Source organism: Bufo gargarizans, chromosome 6, assembly GCF_014858855.1.
Source record: "Bufo gargarizans isolate SCDJY-AF-19 chromosome 6, ASM1485885v1, whole genome shotgun sequence".
Classification (NCBI taxonomy): Eukaryota; Metazoa; Chordata; class Amphibia; order Anura; family Bufonidae; genus Bufo; species Bufo gargarizans.
Genome location: NC_058085.1, coordinates 279,424,891 through 279,445,173, shown reverse-complemented (window position 1 = coordinate 279,445,173; position 20,283 = coordinate 279,424,891). Strand labels below are relative to the sequence as shown.

General features: G+C 42.7%; 1 protein-coding gene across 1 annotated transcript in view; it reads left to right on the top strand.

Moving 5' to 3' along the window:
* Positions 1-9,907: 9,907 nt before the first annotated feature.
* The window catches only part of LOC122941839 (chloride channel CLIC-like protein 1), a 292,415-nt gene continuing 282,039 nt past the window's right edge, over positions 9,908-20,283 (top strand). The window contains exon 1 of the mRNA XM_044299300.1: positions 9,908-9,994. The gene's annotated coding sequence lies outside the window, so the exon portion shown is untranslated. The remainder of the gene's footprint in view (positions 9,995-20,283) is intronic.

The following is a 20,283-nucleotide window of genomic DNA, read 5'->3' as shown; positions in this document are numbered from 1 at the left end:
CCTTTGCACAAACCAATGGAAAGTACATGGACAATTGAAATTGTTGATTCCCATACTTTTACGTTGTGTGAGCAGGAGGTGTGCTGCCAACAGCAAGCATGCTTGCAAGACCGTCTGATCAACCAGTAAACAAGTGCTTGCTCCTTTGATGACTGATTGCCAGCACATTTACAAGGGTCAATTATTAATAACAAGCATTTGTACCCAATATTTGGCCTAATAATCTTCTTTTGTAAAAGGACTCTTACACTGAACATCTATGAACATTGTGCATGTTTCTATATTAAAAAATGCATCACTTGTGGCAAGGGTGGTTTTACAGCACTAATGTGGTAAAAGCTTTTGCTTAATTTTTTTCTCTTAACCTCCTGGTTATATGCTGTACATTTACAGCATAAAACACCAAAAAATAAGTACCATAAATATCTCGGAGTTATTCGTATATCGCCTATAACGCTCAAAAAGCTACCACACAAGTAAATATTATCAATTAATCCTTTATTAAACATACATTTGCAATACATTAATAATATGCTTAAAAAACTTATAGCAACAACCATGGGAGCACAGAGGTGTATCGGAAGACTAAAAACAGAGTAAGCTCCAGACCACAAGGGACTAGTATGCAGACAATTAGCAGCATCAAAAATGTGGGGCTCATATAGCAACCGTGCATGCAACCTGCAATTCACCGCTCAGCACTGAAACCGTGCAGGGCTGTGTGGTTCATGCGCACCCCTACACTGTGAGACTGCTAAAAAGGAAAATACATTCAGTCACATATATTACTGACCCAGTCTGGAGCGGCCGCCCGACAATCGTTTCGCTTCACTCATCCTCAAGGGGCATATTACACCCGCCAAATGTTCACTCCTATATGCCTCTCTAATTTACCCTCCGCCAATGAGTGCGCCTCGGATCAGCTGTCCGCCATCATAAAATCGCCCAGTTTCTCTTCCGGGAGAGTTCAGAGTCTAGTCACGTGTCAATACGCATAACCCGCCTCGCGACCCGCCCACAGGAATCTGTAGTCACGTGATGCAACCGGCTGCGTTGCGTAGCATGACATGTCCCATGACAACAAGGTCACGCGGCGGGTCACATGATCGACTCGCCGCTGAGTGATACACATGCCCCTCCTCCTGCACCTGCCGCTCAAGCTATAAGGGCCAAAGTGCATGGTATGTAAACCCATCTGGGGCAAAATCAGCATAATTAGACTTATAAAATTGGCGAATCAGAATCTTATGATTAGACAGACCATTATTACGTGTATATATCACTTTAGCACAGAACCTATCATAGTTGAGGCAGTGTCAGATACATGATTACAATACAACTGTAGACAATTCAAAAGCAGTCAATACTAATTGCTATGTACTATACTCTATACACTCTTCGGATGCCCCCATAAAAAAGTAAGCAGTGGACAATATCCTCCACTGACCTGATATATAACATGTGTTCATAAATTACAAAAACGTGATACATGATAAAAATCAATCATAATTCTTGATTATAACACCTCTCTTATTTAGTCCCTACTCTCATAAAATATTCTATAAAAACATATATCAGAAAGAGATGTATGTTGTATACTCTGATGTCATCATTCTCGCAAGTGCATACAGGAACGACCAAAACAGAGAAGGGAAAAAACAATTGTGAGGTGGCGTGAACAGGGAGCTTAGTGAACAGAGTGCAAAAAGTGATGACATCAGGGGTAGAGTTCACCCTTCTCGATTCCCTGGTTACATTATTAACGTGTCGTGCATAATAATGCCAAAACCTACATTCCCTAATGCCGCAGGCTATTCATATGACTTACATCAACGGCATAGGGAGCATGATAGTTCACGTACGTCTGTCATCCCACTATCTAAGGAAAAACAACATCATGAAGTTCCCACCACTGCCCTGCCAGAATCAGGTAGTGTGTGTGCATCCATGCAGCCGATGAGATGACGAGATCGGATGAAGTATCACCATGCACACACACTACCTGAGTCTGGCAGGGTAGTGGTGGGAACTTCATGATGTTTGTTGTTTTTCCTTAGATAGTGGGATGACAGACGTACGTGAACTATCATGCTCCCTATGCCGTTGATGTAAGGCATATAAATAGCCTGCGGCATTAGGGAATGTAGGTTTTGGCATTATTATGCATGACACGTTAATTGACTGATTTTATCATGTATCACGTTTTTGTAATTTATGAACACATCACTATTTATTGTTTTTTATATGTACAGGTCCTTCTAAAAAAATTAGCATATTGTGATAAAGTTAATTATTTTCTGTAATGTACTGATAAACATTAGACTTTCATATATTTTAGATTCATTACACACCAACTGAAGTAGTTCAAGCCTTTTATTGTTTTAATATTGATGATTTTGGCATACAGCTCATGAAAACCCAAAATTCCTATCTAAAAAAATTAGCATATTTCATCCGACCAATAAAAGAAAAGTGTTTTTAATACAAAAAAAAGTCAACCTTCAAATAATTATGTTCAGTTATGCACTCAATACTTAGTCGGGAATCCTTTTGCAGAAATGACTGCTTCCATGCGGCGTGGCATGGAGGCAATCGGCCTGTGGCACTGCTGAGGTGTTATGGAGGCCCAGGATGCTTCGATAGCGGCCTTAAGCTCATCCAGAGTGTTGGGTCTTGCGTCTCTCAACTTCTCTCTTCCCAATATCCCACAGATTCTCTATGGGGTTCAGGTCAGGAGAGTTGGCAGGCCAATTGAGCACAGTAATACCATGGTCAGTAAACCATTTACCAGTGGTTTTGGCACTGTGAGCAGGTGCCAGGTCGTGCTGAAAAATGAAATCTTCATCTCCATAAAGCTTTTAAGCAGATGGAAGTATGAAGTGCTCCAAAATCTCCTGATAGCTAGCTGCATTGACCCTGCCCTTGATAAAACACAGTGGACCAACACCAGCAGCTGACATGGCACCCCAGACCATCACTGACTGTGGGTACTTGACACTGGACTTCAGGCATTTTGGCATTTCCCTCTCCCCAGTCTTCCTCCAGACTCTGGCACCTTGATTTTCAAATGACATGCAAAATTTGCTTTCATCCGAAAAAAGTACTTGGGACCACTGAGCAACAGTCCAGTGCTGCTTCTCTGTAGCCCAGGTCAGGCGCTTCTGCCGCTGTTTCTGGTTCAAAAGTGGCTTGACCTGGGGAATGCGGCACCTGTAGCCCATTTCCTGCACACGCCTGTACACTGTGGCCCTGGATGTTTCTACTCCAGACTCGGTCCACTGCTTCCGCAGGTCCCCCAAGGTCTGGAATCGGTCCTTCTCCACAATCTTCCTCAGGGTCCGGTCACCTCTTCTCGTTGTGCAGCGTTTTCTGCCACACTTTTTCCTTCCCACAGACTTCCCACTGAGGTGCCTTGATACAGCACTCTGGGAACAGCCTATTCGTTCAGAAATTTCTTTCTGTGTCTTACCCTCTTGCTTGAGGGTGTCAATGATGGCCTTCTGGACAGCAGTCAGGTCGGCAGTCTTACCCATGATTGCGGTTTTGAGTAATGAGCCAGGTTGGGAGTTTTTAAAAGCCTCAGGAATCTTTTGCAGGTGTTTATAGTTAATTAGTTGATTCAGATGATTAGGTTAATAGCTCGTTTAGAGAACCTTTTCATGATATGCTAATTTTTTTAGATAGGAATTTGGGGTTTTCATGAGCTGTATGCCAAAATCATCAATATTAAAACAATAAAAGGCTTGAACTACTTCAGTTGGTGTGTAATGAATCTAAAATATATGAAAGTCTAATGTTTATCAGTACATTACAGAAAATAATGAACTTTATCACAATATGCTAATTTTTTTAGAATGATCTGTATATGGTATGTTGGTTATATATCGCGTCAGTGGAGGATATTGTCCACTGCTTACTTTTTTATGGGGGCACCCAAAGAAAGTGCCCATCATAGTATAGAGAATAGTACATAGCAATTAGTATTGACTGCTTTTGAATTGTCTACAATTGTAATCATGTATCTGACACTGCCTCAACTATGATAGGTTCTGTGCTAAAGTGATATATACACATAATAATGGTTGATAATGGTCTGTCTAATTATAAGAATCTGATTCGCCGATTTTATAAGTCTAATTATGCTGATTTTGCCCCAGATGGGTTTACATACCATGCACTTTGGCCCTTATAGCTTGAGCGGCAGGTGCAGGAGGAGGGGCATGTGTATCACTCAGCGGCGAGTCGATCATGTGACCCTCCGCGTGACCTTGTGGTCATGGGACATGTCATGCTACGCAACGCAGCTGGTTGCATCACGTGACTACAGATTCCTGTGGGCGGGTCGCGAGGCGGGTTATGCGTATTGACACGTGACTAGACTCTGAACTCTCCCGGAAGAGAAACTGGGCGATTTTATGATGGCGGACAGCTGATCTGAGGCGCACTCATTGGCGGAGGGTAAATTAGAGAGGTATATAGGAGTGAACATTTGGCGGGTGTAATATGCCCCTTGAGGATGAGTGAAGCGAAACGATTGTCGGGCGGCCGCTCCAGACTGGGTCAGTAATATATGTGACTGAATGTATTTTCCTTTTTAGCAGTCTCACAGTGTAGGGGTGCGCATGAACCACACCGCCCTGCACGGTTTCAGTGCTGTGCGGTGAATTGCAGGTTGCATGCACGGTTGCTATATGAGCCCCACATTTTTGATGCTGCTAATTGTCTGTATACTAGTCCCTTGTGGTCTGGAGCTTACTCTGTTTTTAGTCTTCTGATACACCTCTGTGCTCCCATGGTTGCTGCTATATGTTTTTTAAGCATATTATTAATGTATTGCAAATGTATGTTTAATAAAGGATTAATTGATAATATTTACTTGTGTGGTAGCTTTTTGAGCGTTATAGGTGATATACATTTACAGCATAATGGCGTCAAGTGAGTATGGAGCAGGCTCGCTGAGCATGCTCCATATGTGTTACATGCTTGCTGTGTATTAAAAGTTCAAATCACCCCTCTGTCCAAATTCTACATCTAAAAATAAGTAAACCATAATTGGTATTATTATGTCCGAAAATTTGTAATCTATTAAAATATAATTTTAATGAAAAATGATCAAAAAGTCAAATGTACACCAAAATGGTACCAATAAAAATCATAGCTTGTAGCACAAAAAACAAGCTCTTACATATGTCTGTAAATGGAAGTATAACAAAAAAAGTTATGTCCATCAGAATATGCAGCACAAAGCAATTTCTTTATTTCAAAATTTTTATAAATGATAAAAATGTGGTCTTTTAGTAATTACAATGACCCACACAATAAGGTAACACAATACACACTGTAGAATCAAAAAGCCATGACAGAATTGTATTTTAATACTAAAAACAGACTGTCAGTTTTTTATGGCCATTTTGCATCCGTGTGTACATCCATTTTCTGGCTATTTTTATGTCTGTTTTTAACGATCATTAAAAATGGCCATTTTTTTTTTTTTGTTCCCCATAGTGCCCCCAGTAACGTAGTGACCTCAAAGTTTCCCTATAGTATTTTCAGTATATATTTGGCTCTAGTGTCAGCAGTATATAAATACCCCCACATCATGCTCAGCCCCCCCTCCCCATGCGCAGTGACACTCGCTCTGCGCTGGACACAGCAAATCCTACCACTCTGCTGCATCCAGTGAGGAGCAAGTGTCCATGTGTGTGCAAGTGATTAGGGTACTTCTATTTTTATTTTTATGCCTGGAAAGGCAATTATTTTTTTCTTAACGTACCTGTTTTTTTTTTTGTTTTTTTTGCGGTCATTAGATGGGTAGTCTCTTATCTAAAAAGCTGTTAAAAATGGTCCTATTGATTTCAGTGGCGTAAGTCTGACTGTTAAAACAGACAAAAGGAGGACATGTCCTATATTTCGATGGCTCCTATTTACTGTGAATAGCCCCATAGAATTTAATGAAATATAAAAATGGATGTTTTTCACTGTCATGTGAAGGAGGCCTTATAACAAATATAGGGTTTGTCCCCGCTATGTTATGATTCTTTATGTACCTGATGCGATGACATAACTACCCAGATGCTTTCTTGTTACAAGAAGACATATATGTCTTCCCCTTTCCTTTTTTTCGTGACACATTTTCACAGCTGCATGTGACAGCTACCTTCTAAGGGCTCATGCACATGAACGTATATTATTTCCGTGTCCGTTCCGTTTTTTCTTTTTTTGCAGACCGTATACGCAACCATTCATTTCAATGGGTCAGCAAAAAAAAAAAACGTAAGTTACTCAGTGTGCATTCCGTTTCCTTATGTCCGTTCTGCAAAAAATATAACATGTCCTATTATTGTCTGCATTACGGACAAGGATGGGACTGTTCTATCAGGGGCCAGCTGTTCTGCAAACGGACATCATCCGTATTTTTGGCAGATCCATTTTTTGCGGACCGCAAAATACATAGTCGTGTGCATGAGGCCTAAATCTATACATAATACTGTGATTTATCTCCTTCTGTAAGTAAAACCCCAACCTGCTCATTAATCTAATGAAAAGAATTTCACCTGTGGCTACAAAAGAAATTATACATGGGAAATAGATACTCGCTTATGTACTATATCAAAAAACGTTTTTTCCGTCCGCCCCTAGGGGCTTCTGGAGCTGCATCTGAGTGTGGCAGCTTCTTGCTTCTGGACAAATACATGACATACTCTAAGCTTTCCTGTAATTCTTCACATTTTTATATAATGAGCTACATGAGCAGCGCTCTCCTGTGCGCCTGCACCACTGTGTGATGTTGAAATATTACAAGAATAATTATTTGCCTGACTTAACCCTCGATATAAGATTTGATGGTGTTAATCGTTTAAAGCATGGTGTGGTGTCAGAGCTGTGTGCTGTAAGCAGTGCTGAGCCTTCTTGCCTCTGCAACATGAATTTCTCGCACACCCTAAGGGATAGAGCCTGCCACTAGTGCCTCCTCCTCCCTGTTTTATTTTTATTTTTTTATTATATATATATAATATAGTTTTTACTCTTTTACTATCGTTTTTTGGGTGACTGTGGAAATATTGAGACATCTACATAGAGCCTGCAGGAAGGAAGTGCAGTGTCAGCAAGGAGCTGGAGAGGAGGACGACGGAGTGGTAGTGGCTCTGGCTGTCAGTCAATCAGGGCACCTGTTCTTACATCATTGCTCCCTAGGGCCGTGCAGTAAAAGGAGGGGGCACCCTTTCTTCCCTCAGGCTACATCTTGATTCCGAGTCTCCTGCCTGATGGTAGCTGGGGTGCCGTTGGTGTTAGGTGTTTGGGTGGGTGCAAGGCAAAGTAGAGTGCAAGGCCAGCGTATGGTATAGGAGTCAGGAAACCAGACCAGAGTTAGAATATTAAATGTCTTTCTTTACTGTATTGCAAAATAGGAGTAGTAGTACATTTAACTGTAGCAAAACACAGATCCAATTGTACACAGTGCAATTCCCTCCCACAGTTCAGTGGTTAGCACTGTTGCCTTGCAATGCTGCGGTAGAGAGTTTGACTCTGACCAAGGACAACATCTGCATAGAGCTTGTATTTTGACCCCATGCTTGGCTGGGATTCCTCCAGGTTCTCCGGATTCCTCCCATGCTCCAAAGACCTACAGATGGGGAACTTAGATTGTGAGCTCCAAAGGGGAACAACAAGTGATTATAATGTCTGTAAAGCACTGAGGAATGTAAATAAATCTATCTGGTATCAGAAAACCAGCTTAGCCCTTTCGCACCCACTTATTACTCATCTGCAGTCTGTGTAATCTATGGCTGGCAACTGTACTTTTGCAATAATACATGTAATGTGCACTGCACTGTGGCATACAGGTGGAATGATACGACTGGCTTGGTTGTCCCTTAAGTGTGTACGGTGTCTTGACTGTAATCCCTCCACAGCAGTAAAGTCTGAATTCCCCTATGTGGTGGTTACCTTATTTATTGACTGGTTCCTTCTGCAGCAATGTTGGCAGCACTAATGTGTCTATTTTGAATAGACAACCTCTGAATATGAACATGTTCACTCAACTTCTTTGGTCGACCATGGCGAGGCTTGTTCTGAGTGAAACCTGTCTTGTTAAACTGCTGTATGGTCTTGGCCAACGTGCTGCAGCTCAGTTTCAGGGTTGGAAATCTTCTTATAGCCTAGACCATCTTTATGTAGAGCAAGAATTCTTTTTTTTTCTGATTCTCAGATAGTTCTTTGCCATGAGGTACCATGTTGAACTTCCAGTGACCACTATGAGAGAATGTGAGAGTGAAAACACCAAATTTAACACACCTGCTGCCCATTCACACCTGAGACCTTGTAACACTAACGAGTCACATGACACTAGGGAGGGAAAATGGCTTATTGGGTACAATTTGGCCATTTTCACTTTTGGGTGTACATTCTTTTGTTGGCAGCGGTTAAGACATTAATGGCTGTGTGTTAAATTTAGTGTGCTCTCAAAATAACTTACTGTTTTATACAACCTGTACACTGACTACATTGTATCAAAGTGTCAGATCTTCAGTGTTGTCCCATGAAAAGATATAATAAAATATTTTTAAAAATGTGAGGGGTGTACTTACTTTTGTGAGATACTGTAACAATATATAGTATAACAACATTTTAAAGAGGACCTTTCACCTGGATATACTTAAAGGGGTTGTCCAGGTTCAGAGCTGAACCTGGACATCCCTCCATTTTCACCCCGGCAGCCCCCTTGACATGAGCATCGGAGCAGTTCATGCTCCGATGCTCTCCTTTGCCCTGCGCTAAATCGCGCAGGGCAAAGGCATTTTTCTGAGTTCCGGTGACGTACCGGGGCTCTCTATGGGGCTGACAGGAACCCCGGTGACGTCACCGGCACTGATGGGCGGGATTTGGCTCTGCCCTAGCCAGTAAAACGGCTAGGGCAGAGCTAAAGCCCGCCCCTCAGAGCCGGTGACATCACCAAACACACTGCTGGGCGGAAGTTACCGCCCGGCAGTGTGTTATTGTAAACACAAGAGCCTGTGCCCTGCGCGATCTAGCGCAGGGCACGGGAGCGCATCGGAGCATGAGATGCTCCGATGCCAGGCTCAGGAGGGCTGCCGGGGTGAAAATAAGGGTATGTCCGGGTTCAGCTCTGAACCCGGACAACCCCTTTAATGTAATTATTATCCTACCTTATAGTGCGGCCCCCACAATGTCTTGGCACTTTCTTTTTTTTCTAAAGAACCCCCCGTTCGTCCGCTGTGGTCCCCTTTTTGGTGCCTCATATGCTAATGAGGCGACTCGTTTATGCTAGATGTGAACTTGTATTTCTCCTGGGTGCGGTTATCTTCTCCCTGGCTGCGAGCTCATCCAGACAGAGCGCCCCACTCTTAGCCAGGGAGAAGGAGCTCAAGTTCTCATGGGAGAAGGAGCTGTGGGGGCCGCACTATAAGGTAGGATAATAATTAGATTAAGGATATCCAGGTGAAAGGTCCTCTTTAACTGACAAACCATTTGCAGATGCCCTCTGCCCTGGGGTAGTTTAGAACCAGGTAAAGTAGAATGACATGCAAGCGGAAAGGTGAAGACGATGACGCTTTCTGCTAAAAAGATATAAAGTTGTCCAGTTAGATAAAAAAAATTTAGATATAGAGCAGAATGGTGTTTTCCCGCTGTTTTTCTGATGGTTATCAGGTTCCTGCTGGTCTCCACTTATTGGTCCCACCTTGACACGCAAAGATGGCAGGGGATGCCTGCTCAGCCAGTCAATGGCGGAGACTGGTCATTTCTGTGATCAGTGATTGGCTGAGTTTGTGTCTCTAGACCAGGCATAATGTTTTTATTCTTGTGGGTGCCCTGTCTTCAGCCATTCTTGAAATGACATTGAGGGAAATTGCATGCAAATCAGGCAATAATCTAAATGTGTTTTCCAGGACTCCTATATTGATGAACTACCCTCTGGATAGGTTATCGCTATCTGATTGAAAAACATAATTAGTATTATTATGTCAGAAAATTGGTAAGTTATTAAAATATAATTTTAATATAGTTTTTTAAATAAAAATAGATTCTTGGGATGTGTTTAATTGCTGTATAATGGGCCTAGGGCTAAAATTCAGGTTTATGGAGGACTGTCCCCGGCAATAGTCTTGGAGAGAGGCAATGGTGCACTCTGTTTCCTCTCCTGTTAGCCCTGGCTATAGAGCCCCTGGCATGCTTGTTAAAAAAACACGCCGCCCATCAAGGGTTCAATAGAGTTGAGGTGGAGGAACGAATCTCATTGTATGCAGATAATGTTTTATGTGGGTGATCTAGCCTCATCAATTGACCCCATTATATCCATAATCCCTGAATTTCGTAGGCAATCTGGGTTGATTATCAACTGGAACAAATCTGTGTTACTTCTGCTGTCTCTGCTTCCCCAGAGTCTGTCTAAGGTATACTAATCTATAGGTTGTATCTTCCTTTAAGTTTTTGGGTGTTGTGGTGTTCACTGACTTATTCAAATACATACAAGATAATCTAGTGCCATTGCTAGCTAGGTTCAAGTTTAAAGCTAACTCCTGGCATAAACTGCCACTGTCTCTGGCAGGCAGAGGCAATCTTCTCAAAATTGTACTAAATCCACAGCTCTTGTATATACTGCTTAACTCTCCAATATGGATTCCTATGCACTACTTTTATAAGACGCAACACATTTTTTACGCTTTTTATTATTGAAGAAAACAAGGGGTAGAATTAGGTATGAGACGCTGCAAAGGGACAAGGACTCAGAAGGCCTAGCACTGCCTAACCCTCTATTATACTTTATATCGGCTCAGCTCCAACATTTTAAGGGATGGAGTAGGCTGGGGGACAGGAAGAAGTGGCAGTCTGGTAGAGTGGGCGTCACAACGCTCCCTGCCTTTGGCAGCAATGGAGGGAGAGGTGGACTCAAGATTAAGATTCGCTCCAACTTTGGAACTAATGAGGAAAGTATGGAATAAAGCCAAAACACTTCTAGGGGTCTCAGGATTTTTAAATATATCTCCCATATGGCGCAATCCTGCTTTTGCCAGACCTTTCCAGACTGACAGAATATTCCCTATGGGAAAAGAAAGGAGTCTGGAGCATTGCACAATTTTATTCTTAGGGTCTCCTCAAACCATTTCAACAATTGTGTTCTGAGTTTAGCTTACCCTCTACTCACTTTTATAGGTACATGCCTTGGAGTCCCAGTCTAAAATATCACCATTGCAATAGGTTTCCAGCCGGACGCTTATAACTGCTGTGGCGGCTGGGTCTGCAAGGGGAGCCATTTCGAATATATATTGATTGCTACATGGGGAATTTTTGAAGGCCTCACCCCTTAAAATTAAGACGCAATGGGAAAGGGATGTTGGGCCTATTACTGATGCCCAATGGGAGGAAACGTTGGCGCTTACCCCAAATCTATCCCTTAGTGAAGCTGCCAGGCTATCCCAATTGTTTTTAATGCACAGGGTGTACAGAACTCAGATATTCCTATAAAAAATTTGTTATAGGGAAAATTCCAACTGTCCGAAATGTAATGAGCCAGAAGCTTGACTGTTCCATATGCTATGAAACTGGAGGGGAATAATGCAACTCGTCAAAAAGGTGTATTCTGCAAATTTCTCTCCTGACCCGAGGATGTGCTCACTAGGCATCTATGACTGAGTATATACAGACACCTATAAATACTGGAATCAATAGGATGCTATATCAAGCACGTAAAACTTTTACAGCAAAATGGATTCAGTCTTCACCTCCTATTACGGAGTATGTAGCTAGACTGAATACAATTGTTAGATTGGAATCTGGGAGTCTACCTTAAGCGTAATAACCTCTCAAAATTTGAGGCTATCTGGGGGGACCCTGGATTGACAGATCTGGTCTTTTTAGTCCATGGCTGGCGCTTTCTAGGGGAGTTATGCATCTCTAGTAATGTGGGTCAGTGACTACCAACTAATATAATATATATTATGAGATATAAAATATCAGTATAAATTATCAGCTATCGGCCTGAAAGTTCAGATTATCAGTATCGGCTCTAAAAAAATCTATATCTGTCGATCCATAGCTCGCAGCACAAAAAACAAGCTCTTGCATATCTCTGTAAATGGAAGTATATATATATATATAAAAAAGTTATGGCTATCAGAATATGCAGCACAAAGCAATTTCTTTATTTCAAAATTTTTATAAATGATAAAAATGTGGTCTTTTAGTAATTACACTGACCCACACAATAAGGTAACACTGTAGACACTGTATAATCAAAAAGCCATGACAGAATTTTATTTTAATACATTTTGCATCTGTGTGCACATCCTTTTTCAGGCTATTTTAATGTCCGTTTTTTATTAATCATTAAAAACGACCATTGAAAACAGTTTTTTTATTTATTTTATTTTTTTATTTTTTTTAGTTCGCTCCTACCCCATAGTGCCCCCAGTAACAGAAATGCCTTCAAAGTGTCCCTATAGTATCCTCACTATATATTTGCCTCTATAGTGTCAGCAGTATATAAATACTCCCATATAATGCTCAGCCCCCCCCCCCCTCCCCCCATGGTAGTGATGGTGATTAAAATAAAAATACTCACCTCAACCACTTGCATACGCAGGAACACTCGCTCTGCGCTGGACACAGCAAATCCCATCACTCTGCTGCATCCAGTGAGGAGCAAGTGTCCATGTGTGTGAAAGTGGTTAGGGTACTTATTTTTATTTTTTTATGCCTGGAAAGGCAATTGTTTTTCTTAACGTACCCGTTTTTTTTTTTTACGGTCATTAGATGGGTAGTCTTCTATCTAAAAAGCTGTTAACAATGGTCCTATTTATTTCAGTGGAGTAAGTCTGACTGTTAAAACAGACAAAAGGAGGACATGTCCTATTTTTTGATGGCTCCTATTCACTGTAAATAGCCCCATAGAATTTTAATTAAATATAAAAATTGATGTTTTTCACTGTCATGTGAAGGAGGCCTTATAACAAATATAGGGTTTGTCCCCGCTATGTTATGATTCTTCATGTACCTGATGCGATGACATAACTACCCAGATGCTTTCTTGTTACAAGAAGACATGTCTTCCCCTTTCCTTTTTTTTCCCGTGACACATTTTCACAGCGACATGTGACAGCTACCTTCTAAGGGCTCATGCACACGAACGTATATTCTTTCCGTGTCCGTTTTGTTCACCGTACAGAACCATTTATTTCAATGGGTCCGCAAAAAACGGAAGTTACTCCTTGTGTAGTGTCCCACTAGGTAGGGGTGGGCACTACACAAGGGTCAATTGGGTCACGTGTTACTCCTACTCATAAGGGACAGTGGCATTGTTTATTCATACACTTTAATGTATTTTCTATGTGCTTTTACATGTGTTGTTCCCCCTGTTACATGCATAGCAGGCCTATTGGGGTGTAGTTAGGCATCCTAGACACTAGAGGGAGATAGGGAGCCCCTAGTATAAATGTCCAGGCCCAGACAGGGAGGGGTCAGGTCATAGTCAGGAGTCTGTGGAGACAGAAGTGAGAAGGCAGCAGCCAGAGATATGCTGAGGGCCTCCTCCTGACATGCAGCTAGATAGTCCTGGGTTCTAGTTGCCACCAGGAGGCTAGTAGAGATTTACAGCCTGCCTGGAGACCCTGAATCCAGCTAGCACAGAAAAAGTAACCCCAGTAGGTAGGGATGGACCTCCTGAGAGCAACCTGCAGTTACCCTCCAGCCAAGCAGTGCCAGTACAACCAGCTGAGATAAGTAAGATGATGGGCAGAGGTACTACAAAGTGAGAGCAAGGGTTAATACGGGAGGAAGATTAAGTACCAATGATTAAAGCCAGCATTTAGGCATCCGGGCCTTGGGATACAGCCAGCCAGAATAGCTGAGGGGATAGTGCAGCCTGGTCTGGGAAGCATACATTGTTTACCCTCCAAGTATCTCGCAAGATTATTAACTGCCATTGTTGAGAAATAAGCCTGCTAGGGAAATATATGACAATTGGGACTGCATTACCATCTTGTATGTACAAAGTTGGACTGTTGAAAATAAAGCAACGTTTGGTTCACCATACTATCTGTGTACCTCACTTATTGCTACTGGAACCCAGTGTGCGACCGTTACAGGCACTGGCATCACGATCCTTAAAGGGACCTTGCCCCAGACACTCAAAACACCTGCAACATCCAGGGCACCTCATCACCATCAGGCCTGGTCCCTACATACAGAGTGTGCCCCAGAGGAACTTTGTGTCAGCCTCTCCTTCACTGCCGCATGCCTGCCCAGGGTTCTCCTCTAAACAGTGAGTAACCCTCGATTGCCCATAACCGTGACCTCACTTCGCAATACCCTGCAGGTCTTGCGTGCTGCACTTGTGCATTCTGTTTCCTCATGTCCGTTCCGCCAAAAATAGAACATGTCCTATTATTGTCTGCATTACGGACAAGGATAGGACTGTTCCATCGGGGGCCAGCTGCTCCGTTCCGCAAAATACGGAATGCACATGGACGTCATCCATATTTTTGGGGACCGCAAAATACATACGGTCATGTGCATGAGGCCTAAATCTATAAATAATACTGTGATTTATCTCCTTCTGTAAGTAAAACCCCAACCTGCTCATTAATCTAATGAAAAGAATTTCACCTGTGGCTACAAAAGAAATTATACATGGGAAATAGATACTCACTTATGTACTATATCAAAAAACGTTCTTTCCGTCCGCCCCTAGGGGCTTCTGGAGCTGCATCTGAGTGTGGCAGCTTCTTGCTTCTGGACAAATACATTACATACTCTAAGCTTTCCTGTAATTCTTCACATTTTTATATAATGAGCTACATGAGCAGCGCTCTCCTGTGCGCCTGCACAATTACACAGTTTAAAAATTTCAATTGTAAGCTTTAGGTAGCTTGAAATAATACCCCTGTGTGATGTTGAAATATTACAAGAATAATTATTTGCCTGACTTAACCCTCGATATAAGATTTGATGGTGTTAATCGTTTAAAGCATGGTGTGGTGTCAGAGCTGTGTGCTGTAAGCAGTGCTGAGCCTTCTTGCCTCTGCAACATGAATTTCTCGCACACCCTAAGGGATAGAGCCTGCCACTAGTGCCTCCTCCTCCCTGTTTTTTTATTTTTATTTTTTTATTTTTTTTAATATATAGTTTTTACTCTTTTACTATTTGTTTTTTGGGTGACTGTGGAAATATTGAGACATCTACAGAGAGCCTGCAGGAAGGAAGTGCAGTGTCAGCAAGGAGCTGGAGAGGAGGAGGACGGAGTGGTAGTGGCTCTGGCTGTCAGTCAATCAGGGCACCTGTTCTTACATCATTGCTCCCTAGGGCCGTGCAGTAAAAGGAGGGGGCACCCTTTCTTCCCTCAGGCTACATCTTGATTCCGAGTCTCCTGCCTGATGGTAGCTGGGGTGCCGTTGGTGTTAGGTGTTTGGGTGGGTGCAAGGCAAGGTAGAGTGCAATGGCCAGCGTATGGTATAGGAGTCAGGAAACCAGACCAGAGTTAGAATATTAAATGTATTTCTTTACTGTATTGCAAAATAGGAGTAGTAGTACATTTAACTGTAGCAAAACACAGATCCAATTGTACACAGTGCAATTCCCTCCCACATAGCAGTGTATGGATTTAGGCAAGGGTGGAAATTATGTGCCTCTATTTTGCTAAGCATGGCAGTTCAGTGGTTAGCACTGGTGCCTTGCAATGCTGAGGTACTGGGTTTGACTCTGACCAAGGACAACATCTGCATAGAGTTTGTATTTTTGTCCCCATGCTTGGCTGGAATTCCTCCAGGTTTTCCGGGATTCCTCCCATGCTCCAAAGACCTACAGATGGAGAACTTAGATTGTGAGCTTCAAAGGGGAACAGCAAGTGATGATAATGTATGTAAAGCACTGTGGAATATGTCAGTGAGTAAAATAAATATTAAATAAATCTATCTGGTATCAGAAAACCAGCTGAACCCTCTCGCTCCCACTTATTACTCATCTGCAGTCTCTGTGTAATCTATGGCTGACAACTGTACTTTTGCAATTATACATGTAATGTGCACTGCACTGCGGCATACAAGTTGAATGACTATAATGGGGCGGACCGGAGTTCCGGCGGAGGCACGGTAGCGCACGGCGAGAGGCTGCCCAAATAAATGTCGGACATGTCGTAGTTTTATTCTGGCAGCCCCTCGCCGTGCGCTGCCATGCCTCCGCCGGAACTCCGCCCCCACCCCCATTATAGTCAATAGGGACGGAGCGGCAGTCCGGGGGCACACGTTCACTAACGGCAGGACTGATCCAACAGGCTGTTCTCCCGACGGAACAGCCTGCCGGAGGTCCGTGACGCTAGTGTGAAAGAAGCCTTAAGTGTGTATGGTGTCTTAACTGTAATCCCTCCACAGCAGTAAAGTCTGAATTCGGTGGTTACCTTATTGATTGACTGGTTCCTTCTGCAGCAATGCTCGCAGCACTAATGTGTCTATTTTGAATAGACAACCTCTGAATATGAGACTGATCCTGTTCACTCAACTTCTTTGGTCGACCATGGCGAGGCTTGTTCTGAGTGAAACCTGTCTTGTAAAAACCACTGTATGGTCTTTGCCAACATGCTGCAGCTCAGTTTTTAGGGTCTTGGCAATCTTCTTATAGCTAGACCATCTTTATGTAGAGCAACAATTCTTTTTTTCACATTCCCAGAGTGTTCTTTGCCATGAGGTACCATGTTGAACTTCCAGTGACCACTATGAGAGAATGTAAGAGCCAAAACACCAAATTTAACACGCCTGCTGCCCATTCACACCTGAGACTTTGTAACACTAACGAGTCACATGACAACAGGGATAGAAAATGGCTGATTGGGTACAATTTGGCCAGTTTCACTTTTGGATGTACTTTTGTTGGCAGCGGTTTAGACAATAATGGCTGTGTGTTAAGTTATTTTGTGGGCAGACAAAATTTACTCTGTTTTATACAACCTGTACACAGACTACTTTTACATTGTATCAAAGCGTCAGATCTTCTGTGTTGTTCCATGAAAAGATATTATAAAATATTTGCAAAGGAGGGGTGGACACTGTAACAATTTACAGTATAACATAACATTTAACTGACAAACCATTTGCAGATGCCCTCTGCCCTGGGGTAGTTCAGAACCAGGTAAAGTAGAATGACATGCAAGCTGAAAGGTGAAGGCGATGACTCTTTCTGCTAAAAAGATAAAAAGTTGTCCAGTTAGATAATAATTTTCTTTAGATATAGAGCAGAATGGTGTGAAAAATTAAAGAACCAATAGCCACCTCACTGTTTTCCCACAGTTTTTCTGACGGTTATAAGGTTCCTGCTGGTTTCCACTTATTCGTCCCACCTTGACATGCAGAGATGGCAGGGGATGCCTGCTCAGCCAGTCAATGGCTGAGACTGGTCACTCCTGTGATCAGTGATTGGCTGAGTTTGTGTCTCTAGACCAGGCATAATGTTTTTATTCTTGGGTGCCCTGTACTGTCTCTGTCTTCAGCCATGCTTGAAATGACATTGAGGGAAATTACATGTAAATCAGGCAATAATCTAAATTGTGCTTTAAAGGTGTTTTTCAGGACTTCTATATTGATGAACTACTTTCTGGATAGGTCATCAGTATCTGATTGGTGGGGGTCTGACACCCAGCACCCCTGTTGATCAGCTGTTTGAAGATGCTGCGCTCTCTGGTGAGCACTGTGGCCTCCTCATAGCAAACTAAGCCCAGTGGCTTTGCCTGGTATTGCACCTCAAGCTTATTCGCTTGAATGTGCCCGAGCTGCAAATAGATCATGTTTGATGAACATGACATCACTGTCTATGAAGAGGCCACAGTGTTCATCAAACAGCTGATCAGCGTGGGTGCTAGGAGTTGGACCCCCCAATCAGATAATGACGACCTATTATGAGGACAGGTCATCAATATATACAGGTTATCAAAACCTCATCTTTAGAAGCCATTGTCTCATGAAGACAATCCCTGTCCATATGACTTCTTGGAACATATCGACACCATGGTAAGGGTGCTCTATTTGGGAGACCCTCCTTGTGCCAGAACATCTAGCCACTATGGCAGACTTGGCATTTGCATTTGCATGGTCAACATTTAATTCTACACTTACTGTACCTTATAGTGGTTATTGAATTGGAAATATATAGCCAGATACAGGGGTCAAGTCCTGGGAAAAAAAGTGTGGGAACTCACCCAAGATCCACTGCAACCCCCCCCCCTCCAAAAAAAAAAAAAAAGCACAGAAAATCTAGCACACTGTAATTTGTGTAGCTGCGGACTGAGCCAAATATACACATTGTGATCAAAACACAATATCATAGTGCCATCCTCTCCCCCTGTCCCCTAATGTGCCAGTATCAAGTTCCTCTCTCCTACCCCCTTCATGTGCCAGTATCATGGCGCCAATAGCCCGCCTCCCCCGTGGCAGTAAAGTAACAGTCCGGTATTTAAAAAAAAAAAAAAAAAAAAACACTTTTAGAAAAGTTTGTCATGGGATTCGAACTCATGACCCCTACACATCCGAGGCAAGGCATATGCCCTCACAGCTATGAAAGCTGTCTAGCTAATAACTTAAAAAAAAATATATAAGACTTCTACTGTAGGTAACTTTGCCCACTGTGTATGGATGTAGCAGAGCTGGGTGTGTTGGGGCAGCTGTCATGTGTATGGTTGTACACTAGGTATCAGTACACTAGGTATCAGTAGGAGTCTTAAAAAAAAAAACACTTTTAGAAAAGTTTGTCCTGGGATTCGAACTCATGACCTCTACACATCAGAGGAAAGGCATTTACCCCCACAGCCATGAAAGCTGTGTAGGTAGTTGCTTTAAAAAAAAAAAATAAGACTTCTACTCATACCTAGTGTACTGATACCTAGTGTACAACCATACACATGACAGCTGCCCCAACACACCCAGCTCTGCTACATCCATACACAGTGGGCAGCTGTCATGTGTATGGTTGTACACTAGGTATCAGTACACTAGGTATAAGTAGAAGTCTTATATTTTTTTTTTTTTTTTTTTTTTTTTAAAGCAACTACCTAGACAGCATTCATGGCTGTGAGGGTAAATGCCTTGCCTCTGATGTGTAGAGGTCGTGAGTTCGAATCCCAGGGACAAACTTTTCTTAAAGACATTCTAAATGATCTCAGCTGACTGAACATACTCGCAGCGTATTAGGCCGACAGAAGAAGTGAAGGAGATGATGTCAGTAGGGGGCGGGGCGCCATGAGAGGAGTCACAGACAGCAGCAGCACCGCACAGACAGCTGTGAAGCCGCTTAGCCTGCCCTGCACAGTGCGCTTCACCCCCTGATTTCAGCCGCGTTCTCCTGACTTGAGGCTTGAAAGGGAACGGCGTTCCTGCCATGAAAAAAGTGCAGGAACGCCGTTCCCACGCGTTCCCCCTCCACTCGACCCCTGGCCAGATATACTGTAGTAGCTTCCCCCAACAAGTTAAGCTATGTGTGCACAGCATTAGAGCATTCCATCAACCTATGCCATGGTATAGACATCCAATGCCTATGAGGTCCACTTGTTAAAAAAAAAATAAAAAATTACTGCACGTCATAAAGTAGGGTTGTGACACTATGTGCATATAGGGTCTTAGAGAACAGCTGCCTTTCATTTAAAAGTGGTTATTTTCATGAGTACCCTATGTATTTAGTTAAAGGGGTTGTCCAGGACTTAAAGGGAACCTGTCAGCACCAAAATGACCCCTAAACTGCCCGCAGTACCTTACAGCTTATGTCACCTGGTTTCTAATTCTGTAAGGGCTCATGCACACAACAGTAGCCTATTTTGCTGTCTGCAAAACACATACTGGCCGTGTGCGTTATGCATTTTGCAGAAGGGAACGCCCGGCCCATAATAGAACTGCCCTATTCTTGTCTGTAATATGACAAGAATAGAACATGTTCTGTTTTTTTTGTGAGGCCATGGAATCGGCATATGGATGCAGACAGCACACAGTGTGCTGTCCACATATTTTGCGGCCCAACTGAAGTGAATGGGTCCACATCCAACCCGTAAAAATGCGGATCAAATGTGGACCAAAAATATGTTCATGTGCATGAGCCCTAAAACAACTTTTATTATGTGGCAAACTGTATGTAAATGAGGATCCAGAAGTAAAGGGGGCAGTGGCTTTCATGCTTGAAGTCAAATGCAGCGCTCCGTCTTCCTGCCCCTTCACTTTTAATTGATGGGCTTTTATATTTTCTTCATTATAAAACCGTATGATAATGGTTTCCATCCCGCAAGATCTCCAGAAGGAA